The 13,580-nt window shown below is 37.0% G+C and overlaps 1 long non-coding RNA gene and 1 other non-coding gene across 2 annotated transcripts in view; one reads left to right on the top strand and one right to left on the bottom strand.

The window, feature by feature from the left end:
- The window catches only part of LOC136053271 (uncharacterized), a 594,366-nt gene that overhangs the window by 135,566 nt on the left and 445,220 nt on the right, over nucleotides 1-13,580 (top strand). The window lies entirely within an intron of this gene.
- LOC136053373 (U6 spliceosomal RNA) lies at nucleotides 11,173-11,281 on the bottom strand. Its single transcript, XR_010622634.1, has one exon. It is a non-coding gene; the product is annotated as a U6 spliceosomal RNA (small nuclear RNA).

A 13,580-nucleotide genomic window follows, 5' to 3' on the forward strand; every position in this document is an offset into this window, starting at 1 on the left:
GACAACAAAAGCACTGCAGTTGAAAAAGAATGGAAATTTTTGATAAAACGATTAAAGTACATATTTGGCCACGTTTTAGATTCTCCAACTCCAGCAGCTTGTTTCTTCTCCTGCAGTTCTGGGATAGGAGAAAGAGACTGAAAAAAAAGTGGAGAAGACTGAGGACTGTGCATCTCAAAGAAATAACTATTTCAAAAACAGAAGGGAAGTATATTTCAAAAGATGATTCTATAGGATATATGCATGTGTGCACCTTTGTGTTTGTGTATGGCAGGATGAGGAAGAGGCAATATACAAGGAACTCATGAAGCTCAACAGTAAATGTATACCTTTCCAACACGCAGTGCACTCTAGAAATTTATTTTCTCCTATGACTAGAAAGTCAAAAGCTCCCATGTCACTGCCTAAATTAAACTACATGAATCCCAACATCAGATACTGAAGTCTCAATTTTTAGAAGCCCAATCTTTTGAAAAATGTTAGACTTGAAATACCAGGCACACCCAGTGTATTTGCAAACAAAACTGATGCATCTCTACAAATCTCTGGGAGCTGGTAAGCTAGGAATGAACAGTTTAGTTTCCAATTAAAAAAAAACACAACATTTTCTGTCTTCACATATATATTCACTGAGTAGCTTTCCTCATGTATATACAGAACTCACTTGCAGACTGAACACTTGTGTAGAATTTCATAGCTAAAAATACTTCTTCCGCAAAGTTATGAATATTTGAAAATATATCTCTATCACCGAGGTGAACTTTTATTTTATGCATTGCCCTGATGATCAGAAATTGCTGTTGTGCAATGGAAATAGCATTTTTTTCTCTGCAATGCTATCAACTAGAAATAATTTAACATGTTATAAATGGATTGAGATATCTCAGGTATGTGGAGGTGTTTTCCAGGAACCACTTCAATTTTACAGCAATTGTAATGTCATTTTGAGAAACACCTTTCCCTATGAACACAAAGACTGCAGCAGTGATACTGACCAAGTAAATAACAGCTGACAAATACTTAGACATGTATATATATATTCCCTATAATCACTACATATTACATATGGATCCAGAGCTATTCAGTGAAGACTCCAAAGTGATCCACTATCAATGCAACACTTTGAATACTTAACGTTATGTTCTCATCTATTTCCTTACAGAAAGGATGTTACAGAATTGAAAGATTCATGAAGTTAAGCAGCCAATCTTCCCATCAATATAGGAATGTTCTGTAGAGTGAGTAGTATATGTCCTCTGGTACTTGATCTGTGTTAATTATGAATTTTTAACTTTGGAATGTTATTTGGTGAAACTATCATCTACATAAGCAATCTCACTACTCAAAAGGTATATGTGATTAATATTTAAGTATTCATATGCATATGTAAATGCTGTATGTTTTCATCTATAGATGTAAAGATAGCAGTGGAGAAATTAGTTTTTGCAAATAACAATTTTAAACTGAAAGAGGAGAGATTTAGATTTGATGTTAGGAGGAAATTTGTTACTCAGTTGATAGTGAGGCATGTTACAGTTTGCCTGGTGAAGTTGTGTGTGCCCCACATCTGGAACATTCAAGGCCAGGTTGGATGGGGCCCTGGGCAGTCTGAGTTGGTAGATGGCAATCCTGCCCAAGGCAGTAAGGTGCTGGAATTAGATGATTTTTAAAGGTCCCTTGCAAATGAAGCCACTCTATGATTCTATGCTTCTCATTCAGTCCAATTTATGATTCAAATTGCAATACATAGGAAATATTTGCAATATTTTTAATATTTTAAAACAGAAAATACTTCAAAACCTCTCAATAATGGTAAGCTCTTTAAAATTCTAGGTATCTTTAAGCTTTTCTTTGCATTGTAAATAAATTTCTGTTGACCTCTGTTGATAGGCATTTGTCATATTGTTTCAAATGCTCTAGTATATTTCACTAAGCCTACTAATGTCTACTTATAAATACCTTTTGTCACACTTACAGAAATACATTTATATATTTAAGAAGAGATAGGAAAACAGACCTATCACTTTAATTTTAAATAGTTAATATTCACTTCTTTATATGAGATCATTCTGCCAGATTCCTGCCACTCTTCTCTTTTATTTTTTTGCTTACTCAGATTTGTATTTCAGTGTAGGATAAATTATGTGTAGTTGTTCATAATTTCACGAATTTAACAAAACTAGTACAGTGCTTACTATTTTATGTTTTACAGAAAATTCTCTATGGTTCATGTCTCCTTTGGAATCAGTGGAACAATTTCCTTACAAGGAACCTCAGTAGAGCAGTTCACCTCAACCAAAGAAAGTGCAGCAGCTTCAATTAGTACTAAAGCTAAGGCAAAATGGAATTAGGAGAGTTTCAGAAGTGGAATTTGGCTGGTTGGTTAAACTGGTAATTGAGCTTAAAGGTGAACTGTGAGGGGAAAAGAATGGTGCTCTTTGCTGCTTATTTTTTATGATAAAGAGAAAAGAAAAAAATTACTCAAACCTTCTTTTTGCTTCTCCTTTTTCTTCTCCTTCTGAGAATAGGATTGCTTCTCACTGCTTCCTTGGGGAGAGCAGGAAAAACCCTTGGAGAATTTGTACTGTGCTAGCTTGTGAAGCTTCATGAAACTGTAATGTGCACATTGAAATTCTGGTCAGTGGCAATCTTCAACCTTTATTCTGCAAATATGTTGCTATATGTGGGCAGGCAGTCCCACTCTGTTACTGCCTGTGACCCATGCTGGGCTTCCAGGGATATGAAATGGTGAGGGAATTCAGGTGGCTTGACAAATCATCACCCCTACCCAAAATAACTACCACTGACTTGAGACATCTGAGTACTGTTAACTTATTACCATGTGTAACAGGATATTAATTAACTTCTCCCTACAAAAATGATTTCTTTAGATATGATTCAGCTGTAACGATAATTCTAAACTAGAAGAGTGGAGATTTAGATTAGGAGATGTTTTACTCAGAGGATGGTGAGGCACTGAAACAGTTTACCCATAGAAGCTCTCAGTGCCATATCCATGGAGGATCTCAAGGCCGGGTTGGATGGGGCCCAGTGCAGCCTGAGTTGCCGGGTGGCACTGCCCATGGCACAGGGATTGGGACTGAATGGGCTTTAAGGTCCTTTCCAGCCCAAGTCATTCTACAATTCTCTGATTCTATGATAATTTCATAGCTACTGACAGATTGTTTGAGTTAGAGTCAGAACACAGCATAATTCTTCTGTGGCTATTAACAACACAGGCATGCAACACAAAAGTTCTGAGAATACTTTGGAGGACTGTGTTCTTTTAGTATTCCTTCTGCTTAGAATAATTTGAGTAATTCATGTTCACTGACATGGATACTTGTGGAAAGAAAATTTGAAGTTAGTGTGCCAGGGAGTATTTTTTTATATTTTATACACTTGCTCAGCAACAAAGAATATCACTTCATATATATGCACTTAGTTAAAATGTAATATCAAATCATCTTGCACCAAAACCTTAGCTTGTAGGAAATTGAGTAGGACAAATATTTCAGAAAAAGACCCCTGATTGACCTGGATTTAGCAAATATTGTCTGCTAAGTTTTCTTCTCCTTTGTTCTGAATGTGTGTACTTCGTGCGACCACCAATATCTGCAATACCATTGGAAGTTCGTGATTAATAGTTTTAAGAGATGCTTTTGGCACAGGCTATTGATTCAGTAAGACAATCAAAAGTTACGGCATGTGCATAAAGAAAGGTCAGTTTTACTCTATTTCTACTATCGCTCACTGTCACTCTGGAAACCATTCATGGTGGAGGCCTTCAGGTGCTAATAGAAGAGAGAAGAGGCAATTTTAGTATCATGTGGGTCACCTCCTTTATGGTGATCTTTAGTTGAACTCATAGATTTCCACGTTCAAAATAAATAGCTTTTTTTTAATAGAAGGCTGCACAGCCATGAAGAAATGTCAGCAGTTTTGCTGTGCCTTTTCCTATCCATTTTGTTTTCATACATTATAAGGAAACAAACCTGTTGAATTACTGATAGAAATAAATGTTTGCAGGAATAAACCCCTAATGGAGGTGGTGCCAGGGCCTTGTGGACAATAATGAGCCTGACTGCCCCTGTCCAGCCCCCCTGGGCTCCCCTCATGGCCTAGGACCACGTCAGCCACTGCCTCAAAAAGGCCTCATTGGGGCCAGTCTCCAGATCCCCACACTACTGTTCTGCTCAGCTGTGGGTACTGCTGAACCAGCCCCACCTGTGGGCACACATCTCACCCTCGCACTGAGGTTCCAGAGGCTGGATTTGCTCTAGTGCCAGTCGCTGTCATGCTCATGGCTGGAGCAGTGGTGTAGACTCTGGCTGCTGGCCCTGCCCTAATGACTTGGTGGGGAGCTCCCGTAACCATAGAGCTGCACCTCAGGAATATCCCAGTCCATGCTGTGCCCAAACAATTGTGCATTACTGTCATCACATCTACCCATTATGAAGAAATAAGCTTACAGAACATATTTATTCTAACACATAAAGGGTGCTGAGGTCTGTTTTCTGGCTCTGAGTGGTGTGGTGTGGCACTGTTGAGGTTTGTACAATTTATCTGCCTCAGCTCCTGAAACATGGTAGCTGTGTCCAAAGTGCCCATTTGAGAGTATTTCTCCTTTTTTCTGCAATCATCAAACCATGATGTCTGGAATAGTGTTAGCTAGCTCAGACTAAAATTGCATGAGGAAGCATGCTGCACAGTAACAACATAATGAAAGACATTTTTTTCAAGCATTAATATCGATGTTATGGTCTAGTTCTTCCTAGATATTAAAGCTGAATGCTCCTGAAGAAGGCAATTAAAAAAAAATCCCCCCAAAATCAACAACAACAACAAAAAAAAACCAGTGAGAACTGCTAGCGACTAGCAATGAATACCTAATGCATTGATGTACTTTCAGCTTAAGAAGAAATCAAATGGTGAGTTCTCTAGTAATGGTATTAAAAGGGAATTATGAGCTGAAGCTTACGACGATCTTTTAAGTGCAGTAAAGCTAACCAAAAATAGAGTAGAAAAGGAACTTGTATTTCTCTCAGGCAAATCTCATCAGTTGAGGAAAAAAACCAGCTACTAGTCCCCCAGCATGCTTGGGGGGAATGATCTTTGAACAAGATAAGTTGTATTTAGATAACAGTTTTCTCTCCACTTACAGTCCTCAGGTATAGCACTTTCAGATCTTTCCTGTATCTTCCATTCATCATATTATGGTGTTGGAAAATGGAAGACAACATGAGAAATAAGAGAAAGCAGGATGCAGAGAGACACAAGTTGGGACAGATCTATAGGTAACACAGTAATGTCTCTGTGTTAGAAGTTGTGCGGCCTCTATTTCTGTAAGAAATCTATCCTACATGCTGAAAGTAAAACAGCAGTAGTACTGGATAGGGAGAAAAGCAGCTTTTCAGACACTTGATACAAAAATAAAATAAAAATTAATCTGAATCATAACCTTTCTGAATTCAATATTTCTGTTAAAAATGTCCTGTTTTCCCATTGCCTTATGAAGGATCCTCCCCTAAAGGACACTTGTAACCTCAGCCCCCTCTTATACATGATAATCCCGGAAAGACCTATGAGCCTTTGGGTAAACCCTTGCCAATTCTGTGATTGAAATGAAAATAGTATTTAGAATTGGAGGGAGAGGCTGTCATCTGAAATGTCACTCTACATTTGTAAACAAGCATTTTGATGTTTAACTTGATGATTATTTAACTTGACATTTTAACTCAACAGGTAAAGTTTAAATACAGGCGCTGTTAAAATAATTTAGAGATGTGTAGTACTCTGTTGTAGTTCTTTACAATTTTGTTTAACAGGTTATGGAGACAGCTAATCTCCAGCCTGCTCTCAGTGAACCAAGATAGGTGATTCCTTCTGTCTTTCAAAGATAACATGCAATATTAATAAACAGAATCAAAAGGCTGTATGGCACCAATTTGCAATATCTGTTATGATTCCTGGCAATTTGTCAATATTAAAAAGATGAAGTAGAGAGGTTAGGCATCACACAGATACATGACAAAATAGCTCCTGTCGTGGGCGTGTTCTTGCTCTTTTAGTGAAAAATCACAGGGTTCGAAGATAAAAGTCTAAGAGCCTTTCAAAGTCAAGCATTTCACAAGTGAGACATTCAACCAATATGCTAGAACCTAAATACACATCTAATGAGATTATCACACATATAGCTTTTCTGGAGACATGTAGATATTTTTACGTTTTTCTAAAAATCTCTGATCACATGCAATTATGCTGATTAGTAGGATATGTTAACTGTTCATTGAAGCATAATTAGACATAAAACACCAAGAAAGTTAGTCCTGGAATGTGTTTGGACACTTTTTGCTTAGTGATTAAGTCACATCTCATTATTTAATTTAATAGGAGGTAGGAAAATAGATGCTGTCATTAAAAGGAACATGCTTAGTTTGAAGATGTACTTTTGCATGTATATGCACAAATGAGGAATATTACAATTGGAAATATGAGACCACCTCTGGAAGGAAACCGTCTTATTCTAGTTTAATTGACCTATCAAGCAAGCTGGATTATTATCACTCTTTAAATTGCATGAGATTTCAGTAAAAAATTTGAGGTTTTGCATCATTGTGATGTGTGGAAGGTGAAGGGAAAAAAAGAAAAAAAAAGGAAAAAAAAGAAACTTTATCTCGTGGAAAACATGAGGTTCGTTTATGTGGACCAAGACACAAAACATACGTATGAAAATGATTTTGAGGAGCCTGGAAGATGACTGCTTCAGCTGGAAAGAAAGGCAAATAGGTTTTCTTCTCCTAAGAATGTTTTTTAGCAACTGGATTTAAGAGCCTAAAACACTTCCTTACTTATCATTCCAAACACATTCAGAAGCATGTACTTGGAAACTGCTGGAAATGTAGTTGTTTCCCTGAGCTGAAGCATTACCTGTTCACCTCATTGAAGCATTGCAGCGATTCCACAATAAAATTTACCTACTCTGGTAGAATTTCAGTGTTACGATTAGCATTTGCTATACTCATATTCCATATAAGAATGGATGACTGTTATAATTTAAAAATTTTCAGTACTGTATAAAACTTTGCCTTTTTTGAGGTTTCTGATGTAAATTGTAAAGGCTACTATAGCCATAGAGCTATGATAATTTATATTAGTCAAGGGTTACTGCTTGGATAAAACTTGAAAGGAGGCAAAAAACACTTCTGGTAAATTGCTTTAATATCCCCGTCACAGATGGGCAACCTTTTATTAGGAGATGAAACAACAAATATATAACAGAGCTCTGAATTTTGCAAAGATTTATTTTCCATGTTGTTGTGGTTTTTTTAATTTTATTTTATTTTTTAATATAGTGGATTGCTTCCTTAAATTCAGGTAGATATTGCTATGAACAAATATAAATGTTTATGTATAAATCATTGTGGCTTTGAAACTAGTGATACTCATAGTTACTTGAGTTTCAACCTTTAATTCTGTCCTGATTTTACATTTGTGCTCTATGTTTGACATTCATTCTGAAATGCTCAGCAACATTTAGAAAATTAATCTTAGCCCTCAGGAGCTGTATTGCAAAAGTAAATTTTCTAATATAACTTTTAATTTCTCTGCACTGAACAGATGAGTGCTTATATGAATAGTATACTTCATGGGGCAGTTTTGGGGGCTGATACTGTTTAATGTCTTCATTAGTTAGATCAATGAAGGGATGGAGCACACCATCATCAAATTTACACATTATACAAAAAAATCAGTGCAAAGCAGGTCTGCAGTTCCCAGAAACCTTGACAAGCTGAAGGAACAGGCTGACAGAAGTCCATGAAGGTCAGCAAAGACAGATATTAATTAATACTTGATTTATGAGTATTTATGCTCTGTTCAAGTCTGAGATTCATTTCTCCATTTCATTTCACTGGAAATTCAATAGATTTGTGTACAAATCCCTCTATCTCAGACATTTATAATGACAAACTGAATTACATTGAATTTTACTCTCTAAGAATTTCAAGGTCAAGACATTAGATTTTTTTATAGGTTCAGAAACTTTAAGGTCACATACCACATCTAGAGTGATCCTGATATTTCAACCTGCTTCCAACTTCAGTTCTTTAAATCTGAGAGACGCTTTCTTAATTTAGGATGCAATTCACACGAACAGCTGTCCTCAAGGGACTTGCACCATTTTGACTCTTAGCAATAGCTGCCCTGTTAGTCTAATTAATTTTCCTAAAAGATAACCATGAGCAATATGCAGCTTGATTTGTAAAGAATAGATCTTACCAGGCTCACTTTATTTGCTTTGTACTGCACAGTTTTTTTTTAACTTGGTGAGTAAAGGGAAGTTGCAGATGCACTGCAGTTTGATTTTAGTAAAACTTTCAAATCTCCTGCAAAATCTCACCTTTAGATTAATTTGTGGAGGTTTGGGTTTGAATACTGATAAATGGATTGAAAAGGGGCTGAGGAATGTTAAATGGAGATTTCTGATAAACTGCACTAAAACAGATTCTAAGGAGCTACCCAGAAGTCTACCCATATAGTAGTTGAGAGTTGGAAATCAGATGGAGAGAGTGCAGTGCTCAGATGAAATTTTTTCAAGCTAAGTTGTGAAAGGGAGTTTTATTAATATGACAGTCTGAAGACAAATGTACAAAAGTTGATAACACAACTGATTAGCAAATAAATACATCAAGCTATATTAATTTCAAGATGCGTGTTCATTTCACAACTCAGGAAGGTAAGAGGGGTTTGTGTATAGTTGATCTAATGCTATTCATGTGGAACATTGCCTAGAGGTCTGGACATTTCATTAACCAAGACATTGACAATTTGAAGGGCATGCAAAAAAAGACAACAACAATTAGGGCAAGGTGACAGAAATTGATCTATAATGAATGATTAATGTAGCTGAATATTTTAATTTTTCTCAGTATTAGCTATAGAAAAAGATTAATAATCTACAGATATTTGAATTCTGGTCATAATCCTGAAATAATAACTCCTTACAAAATGTACATTTTTTATACTCAGTTTCTTGTCTGAATGCTATGACAACTTACCTCTCTTCCTGAAAAGAGAGGAATACATGATAGAGAAGAATTATTTATGGGAGATTTTTGCTTCTCTTCTTTATTTTTTGCAAACACACTTTAGTTTATATGTATGAACATAGGACTATGAAGATGCAAACAAAAAAATACTAATATGAGGTGAATTAGAGGGAAGTACAAATTGAATTACGTGGATTCAAAAGTGTAATCTCTGTTAGTTACAGTTGTGAGCACAAACAAATTGCTTAGAAATGTAGCAGGTGAAATCTTATTTTTAATTTACATAAGCAAACACTTTAGAAGATTGCCTCCACCAGATGTGTGAAGTTTAGTCTTCCCTAAGATTAAATAAAATGCAAATATAGCCAGCTTTCATCACATTCTGTAAACATTAAAATTAAGATAGCAGGAGCAGAAGAAATACAATATTTATATTTTAAAGCACATTCGTTTTCAACCTGAGCCTAAGATGAGTGGTATCACATCATCATGTGTCCTGCTTAAAAGGCTTTTAAGTATAAAGAAGTACGGTAACTCTCAAGTTTAACTAAAATATGTTCTCTCTTGAGGATTCAATCACCAGTTGATTTAATGTTGTCTATTTAATCATATTATAAACTACTTCAACAAGATGCTTGTGTAATTGCCTTCCTAGCAGAAAAAGATAAAAAGCATACCTTGCAATTTTGGTTTTGTTAAACAGAATATTACAATCCTGTGAACACCAAATTGTTTGTCAGCATTTCCATTATCAATCTCTATTTCCAGGAATTTAAAATACTTCCATAAAAGTATTCTACCAGCTGAAAATTGTCACATAAAGTCTCATCCTGTGAGTGAGCTTTCTCTCACCTTCCCCTTCCTCAGTTATTTCTCTTAATTAATTTTTTTTTTTTTGGGGGGGGGGAAGGGGGAGGGGGCAAATCTAGACTTTCCTATTTACCCCTATGTTGCAATAAGAACATTTCTTTCTATATAAATGGATGATCCATCTACTAATACCCATTCAAAGAAGCAGCCTTTTCCACTTTGTTTCACAACTGTGCCTGGGCAGAAGACCTGACTAAGATAAGCCAACTTGATAATTTTATATTTCATATGAAAGTTTCTGAGCATTGGTACAGATCCCTGAGACACCATATATTTTACTTTACTTTTAAATAAACATCAATATAATAAACAACAACAAAAAAAGCAAAAAAAAACCTCATGGGTCTGTTAAGATAGAAGAAAAAAGCTGGAAAGTCCAATGAACTATTCTCCGTTATTTACTGGCATTAGGAAGTAGGATTTTTTTTTAATTATACTAACATCTTTTCCTCTAAATTGGAAAAAGGCAACTTTGAAAGATGGACTATTTATTGGATAAAGAATTGATTGATTGGCCACATACAGACAATTGTAGCCATTGGCTACAATTGAATCAAGTTGAGTTGAATCATAGAATCATAGAATGGTTTTGGTTGGAAGGGACCTTTAGGATCATCCAGCTCCAACCCCCTGCTATGGGCAGGGACATCTCACTCTAGACCAGGTTGCTCAAAGCCCCATCCAGCCTGGCCTTGAATGCTTCCATGGAGGGGGGCATTCTCAGTGTCTCTGGGCAACCTGTTCCAGTGTCTCACCACTCTCACAGTAAAGAATTTCTTCCTAATATCTATTCTAAATCTACCCTCTTCCAATCTAAAACCATTTCCCTTTGTCCTGTCTCAGCATACACCTATAAAAAGTCCCTCCCCAGCTTTCCTGTATGTCCTCTTCAGGTAATGGAAGATTACTATATATAGTCCCCCTGGAGCCTTCTTTTCTCCAGGCTGAAGAGCTCCAGCTGTCTCAGTCTGTCCCTGTTAGGGGAGGTGCTCCAGCTCTTTGATCACCTTTGCAGCCCTCCTCTGGACCCACCCCAACAGCTCCATGTCCTTCTTGTGTTGAGGCCCCCAGAACTGGGTGCAGTACTCCAGATGGAGTCTCACAAGAGCAGATTAGAGGGGCAGAATCATCTCCCTTGATCTGCTGGTCATGAAGCATACGGTCGGCCTTCTGGGCTGCAAGCACAAATTATCGGCTCATACTGAACCTTTCATCAACAAATACCTCCAAATCTTTCTCCTCAGGGCCATGAAAAAATATGGAATGCTTTATGAATTTTCATGTCACCCTTGCACAGGGACCATACTTATGCTCTCTGTATTGGTCCAATTTTAGTATATGTGCAGCTGAAGTGGAAACACCCACAGCAAGTCTGCAGATGACATCAAAGCTGAGTGGTGCAGTTTACATGATAAGAAGAAGGGATGGCATGAGAAAATACCTGAACAGGCTTAAGAAGTGGATCCATGTGGACCTAAGGAGGTTGAACAAGGCCAAGTACATGCAGGTCAGGGCGATTCCAACATCAGTATAGACAGGAGGATGAATGAACTGAGAGCAGGCCTGAGAAAAATAACTCAGGGGTTTTGTTTTATGAAAACTTGCATATGAACTGGCAGTGTGTGCTTGCAGCCCAGAAAGTCAAAAATATCCTGTGCTGCATTTAGAAGTGTAGCCAGTGGATCAAAGGAGTGAAAACCCACCTTGAGTACTATGCTCATCCCCAGGGTCCCTAGCACAGAAAGGACAATGATCTGTCAGAGTGAGTCCAGAGGAAGATTAGAAGGCTTGAGCATTTCTCCTTCTACAAAAGGTTGAGAGTTAGGACTGCTTGGCCTGGAGAAAAGAAGGTTCCTGGGAGACCTTATTTCAGCCTTTCACCGCTTTTTCAATACTGCAAGAATGTTTGTAAGAAAGATAGATACCTTTTACGAGAGCATGCAGTGAAAGGACAAGGGGTGATGTTTATAAACTAATGAGAGTAGACTTAGATCAGATGTTGGGAAGAAATCTTTCATGAGAGTGGTAACGCACTGGAAAATGTTGTCTAGAGAAGCTGTGGATATCCCATCCCTGGAGATGTTTAAGAAGAGTCAGGAAAGGACTTGGGCAACATGGTCTAGTAGCAGGTGTCTCTGACCACAGCATGCAGATTGGAACTAGACTGTCATTAAGGTCTCTTACAACCTGGACCATTCTTTAATTCTATATGATAGTGCTCAAGGCTTTATGAAACAACACTGATCATACAATTGTTTTAATGTAATAAAGCAAACACAAACATCATGTTGTGGTTCTTAAGTCTTTTTAAACTTTTAGACAGTACCTCTGACATTTGTAGTCCGTCTACTTGGACACTATAGCATTCTTAGCTCTATGGCTTCTTTTATCACATCTGTGTTGTTCCATATTCACTACTATTAAGTGATTGTCAGGTAAGGAAACAAAAGTATTGTGCTCATTAAAAAAATAGTTTAAGATGGTAGAAGAATATGGATAGGCTAACAAATTTGTTTAGGTTTCCCAAATCCAAAATCGTTGCCCTTTCTCAAAAGATGGAGCTGTTGAAACAATTTTTGCAATAAGCTGTATTGTGAAACTAACCTCTGCAGCCTGCAAGCCAATAGAACATATGGCCTATTGAATTTAGTGTGAGTCTTGCAGCTGAAAAGCCTACACAGAGCTCTGAAAATTTACCACTACATGCCTGACTTCTATTAATAAAAGAAAAGGCTAGAATTAAAGTTAATTCTCTAGCATGCACGCCTGTAAGAATCCTTCAGTAATGCACAGTTTGCAAGTTAAGGACTTTTAAGTCCAAAGTCTGCAAGCCAGCAAACAAAACAATTGCTTACAAACCTGACATCAGAAATCTGCACAGTAGCAAAAAACACCTGCTTTATGTGCTGTTTGCTCTTCTTTCTGGAGGCATAAAGACACTCCCACACTGAGGAACCATAAACTAAAAGTAAAATAAAATGATTGCAGTTTAAGGATGTCTGTGAAAATTCCAAGTACCCACATACTGCCCTGGAAAAGACTCATTTGGCAACGGAGAAGACTATAGAGAAAAATCAGATCAGTTCTTAATAGCTCAAAGTCATTGTTGCAAGAAATTCGTTGTTCAAGATGGTAAAATGTAAATTCTGCAGTGGGTAATTTAGCAGGCAGACCTTTTGTAGGTCATCTACAAAAACTGTAAGAACTGTGGCCTTTCACTCAGGTTGTGAAGGGTTCAGAAAATGTGTTTCTGTAAACCAAGCCCATTCTCTCTAACCTTTCTCTATAGAAAAGATGCCCTACATTTAACCCTACTGATTTTGAATGTTTTACCAGAGATATCACAGCTGTCAGGTAGTGTGTTAATAAAGATGGATTTTAAATACTCATGTCTTGGGTTATGTAGGGCATGGGCGCTCTACTCATTTCATCAGTCACATGGAGCTATCCATGGCATTAATAATTTCTCCATTTCAATACTCCATTTTATTTTAATTTTTTAACTTTGCTTGTAGAAGGCCCTTTCAGGCCTCAGTTGAAAATAAAATGCAAATAAAATAAATGGTCTAATAAAATTTATGAATTAAATCTTCAGAAGTCAGCATATTTAAACTGGTGGAAAAGCTGTGTCAGTAACCACATTTAAGGATAAGCAGAATA

Source organism: Cyrtonyx montezumae, unplaced genomic scaffold (assembly GCF_038088225.1).
Source record: "Cyrtonyx montezumae isolate F1298 unplaced genomic scaffold, pur_monq_1.0 scaffold_3, whole genome shotgun sequence".
In the NCBI taxonomy this organism is placed as follows: domain Eukaryota; kingdom Metazoa; phylum Chordata; class Aves; order Galliformes; family Odontophoridae; genus Cyrtonyx; species Cyrtonyx montezumae.